Consider the following 4211-nt stretch of genomic DNA (forward strand, 5'->3'; position numbering starts at 1 on the left):
GGGAGGGGATAATAACAATGTAGAATTCCAAATTCAAATTGTTTCACAAGTGTCCTTGCCTTCCGCTTAAAAAGAAAAAGAAAAAAAGCTGAAAATCATCAACAATGCTCTGTGGGTGCAGTCAAGACAGACACAGCAGAACTCCAGCCAGGAGACTTGAACTCAAAGCAGCTGCTCTGGCGCATGCTGATTGCTTTATTTGAGACCAAATGTTTAAGGTACTTGTGAATCTATTTCTTTTATGACTGCCTTTCTTAGCCAACTTTTTGATTACCTGTTCAACTATTTGGAACCAATCAGGTCAGATGAGAAGTTTCTGCTGGATTATTAAGCGCATTTCACAGATGAGGAGAGTAAGGCTGAGAGAGACAAATGGTTTTGTTTGAGGTCACACAGCTGAGAAGTCTTAGAGTTGAACCCAGACCTGGTGGCTCAGGATCTTCCGGCCCCACTCGTGGCCTCTGGTACGTGGGCGCATGTGTGTGCCTGACTGCGTGTGAGGGTGTGGGTGCGAGGATGAGAGGGTTGTGTGGTGACTGAGAGTGTCTGCATGACAGCGGGAGAGTGTGGGTCTGGGGGGTGTGTGCATGAGTGTGTGGTTCAGAAGCCAGCTCTTGTCCTACCTGCCTGGCCTCCATCCCGTGCCCAATGGTCGAAATAGCCCCATAGGAGGAGCTGCAGGAATTTGGGCTCTAAGGAGAGGCTTGTACATAAACAACTAGGACACAGCCCAAAATGACCCCATCTCACCTGACCTCCTGGTCCAAGAGGGCATGAGGTGTTCAACCAAAGAAGGGGCCCAGTCACATTGGCCATCTCAGGCCCTGCCCCCTCATCAGCTCTGAAGAGGCTGCCCACATGGGCCCCACCAGACGCCTCCACCCTTCCAGGTGGCAGCCTCACCCTCTCCCTGGGGGCAGTGGGTCTATGTTCAGTCTGGGATCCCTACAATTTGGACCTCCCCTGCTGTGATTCCTCCCTAGAACGTGAAGGACCCAGGGTAAATTGGGATGGTGCAAGGGAAAAGGCAGGCAGTGTGGGCTAAAATCATCACTGCTCATGTGGTTGCCTGGGCCACCTGGCACTCGTCCTCTCCAAGGTTCGGTCTCCACATCTGTGAAATGGGAGTGGCGGCATCTGCCTTATCAAAGGCAGGAAAGGCTCACACTCAGGACTACAGAGGTCCAAACCCTTGTTCTGACACTTGCTAGCTGTGTGAGCTTGGGCAAGTGACTTAAGCACTCTGTGCATTAGTTTTTCTCATCCACAAAATGGGGAACTAACAGTAGCTATCTCAAAGGGTGCTTATGAGGGTTAAGTGTGTTAACATATGTAAAGTTCTTAGAAGGTAACACACAGGAGGCATAAGTACTCGTTTGTGTTTATTATTATTGTCCTTATCATTTAGTTAACCTTGCAGGGTTTGGGTAAGCATGAGATGAAATGCATCCAGCACAGTGCCTGCTGGAACCCAGGACCTCTTGGCTGCCACTCCCAGCCTGGGGAGAAGGTGGGAGAGACACAGCAAGGAGACTGGGAACCTCGCAGATACTGTCCCAGCCTCTACATACACAGCCTTCCCACACGCTCAGGACTTGAGAGTGCATTTCATGTCTCCTACCTCGTTTAGTCTAACAGCAGATCTCAGAAAGGAGAGGGATTCGCATACCCATATTCCAGATGAGGAAACTGATAGAGTTTCCAGGGTGTTTTACTGCCATCCAGAGGTTGGGATCTCAGAACATTCAAGGCAGAAAGACCCTGAGGGCTCATCTCCTGCAGGGGTGGTTCATCTCCCTTGAGGCTAGTGCTGACAGGTTCCAAGACCTGCTGGAGAAAGATTTTGATGCTATATAAGACCTCAGACAGAAAACATGCCAGATGCAGGAGTGTGACACAGTGACACACGACATTGGTCCATCCACTGTTCTCGCCCATTCCTCTCATTTAGTGTATGGCTTGTTCGTGGTCTAAAAGGAGACATTTCTGCTTTCCTGGGGAGGCATTGACTCTGTATCTCTTCCATCCGTGGTCCTGGCTTCCAGGAACAAGGTCATTCAGAGAGGACCGAAGAGTCTGTAGGAGGCAGCCCCTGCCTCTGTTGCTGACCCTGCACCTATGGCCTCACTCTGAAGGTATGTGTGTTATTCAAGAAACTCAAGAGCTGCCCTGGGAAGAGGAAGAAAGAAAGCAAGGCTCTGAAAGACCAGCAAGCTGTACTTGTCACCCAGGGTCACTGGGTGCAGATCCAGTGAGGCTGCTCCCACCTGGCCAGGGGGCACAACGTGGGTTTATTCAGCAGAAGATGCCAGCCAGGCAACCAGAGCAAGCCGGAACACAGGAAATACACACATCTGCACACACCCTTTGAGCAGAGATTTGAAATTCACATACACACACAGATGCATATATGGTCACAGATACACACACTCAACAGTAACAGAGAATAGAATGTAACAAATACCCATGTGAGTTAACAAATGTTGATGTGTTGCTTTTGCTTTAGGCATTTTTAAATAAAAGAACAAATGAAGATTTAAAAATTGAAGCCCCTTTTATTCCACTTCCTGGGTTTCATCTCCCTTCCTCACGCAGAAGTGACTATCATCAAGAATTTGGTATTACCCTCCCAGTCCATTTTCTTTAAATCCATGAACAATATATAGTACTGCTGTTAGTGTGTTTTAAATTTTTACATAAATGGTGTCATATCATACTTATTTTTCAACTTTTGTAGTAGTTTCCTAGGGCTGCAGTAATAAAATATCATAAACTTAATGGCTTCAAACAACAGACATTTATTCTCTGACAGTTCTGGGAGCCAGAAGTCTGAAATCAAGGTGTCAGCAGGGACAGGCTCCCTCTGACATTCTGGGTAGAGTCCTTCGTCGCCTCTTCCAGCCCCTGGTGGTGGCTGTCCGTCCTCGGTGTTCCTCGGCTTGCAGCTGCATTGCTCCAATTTCTGCCTTTGTCATGACATGACATTCTCCTCTGTGCGTGTGTCTGTGTCCAAATATCCCCCTTCCTGTAAGAACACCCGTCGTATTGGATTAGGGCCCACCTTAATGTCCTCGTCTTCGCTTGATTACATCTGCAAAGACCCTGTTTTCAAGTAAGGCCACATTCGTAGATACCTGGGGCTAGAACTTCAATAAATCTTTTTGGGGGATGCCATGCAACCCGCAACACTTTTAGAAAATCAGATTATACTTTTTGTATTTATCCAATGTTCATATATGTAACTCAAGCCACTTAGTTTACTGTATGCTGTTCTACTTTATAAATAGATAAAACTGATTTATTTAATTACTCTACTGATAGACACATGGGTCATTTCCAAGTTTAACATCCACGATGTTTCCTTGACCAATGTGCCAGGGTTTCTCCGGGGTTCATTCTTAGGAGCAGAACTGCTAGTCACATGGGATGCATATTTCCAACTTTTGTAGATATTGCCAAACTACAGGATCTGAGAGTTCACATTTTTCAAGATCTTCACCGATACTTAATAGTATCAAACCTTCCAATGTTTGACAATCTGATGGGTGTGAAATGGAATCTCTTTGTTGTTTAATTTGCATTTCTTGATAAGTAGTGAGGTTAAGCATCTTTGCTTATGCTTATTCACTATTCCTATTTACTTTTGTTGTGAATTGTTCACATCCTCTGCCCATTTTCCTATTGTTTTTTTATTATTATTATTGATTTATGGGAGTTGTTTATATATTTTGGACATTAATCCTGTACCTGTGATATATTCTGCAAATGTCTTCCAATAGACTATTGAAGGAATTTTAACTTTGCAAATGGTGCCTTTTATTGTACAGAGGAAGTATTTAATGTGGTTGAGCTAAAACTTTATAATACTTTTCTTTATGATTTCCATCTTTCGTGACTTGATTGAGGACTCCTTCTGTATCCTAAGGCATAAGGGAATTCTCCTACTTTTGTTCTGTAAGCTTTTAAGATTGTTTTTCACATTTACACCATTAATTCATCTAAAGTTTACTTTTGTGTATAGTGTGAGATAGAGTCAAAGATTATTTTTTTCCACAGGGAAAGCTACTTGTCTAAACCCCATTTTTGAATAGTCCACCCTTCCCCTCCACAGATTTATAATGTCTTGTGTTCATGCACCAAGGTCCCCTACAACTTGGGTCTATTTCTGTACTCTCTTTTCTGTTTCCATTGGCTTATTTGCCCATCCCTGT

This window comes from Cynocephalus volans, chromosome 17, assembly GCF_027409185.1.
Source record: "Cynocephalus volans isolate mCynVol1 chromosome 17, mCynVol1.pri, whole genome shotgun sequence".
Taxonomy (NCBI): Eukaryota; Metazoa; Chordata; class Mammalia; order Dermoptera; family Cynocephalidae; genus Cynocephalus; species Cynocephalus volans.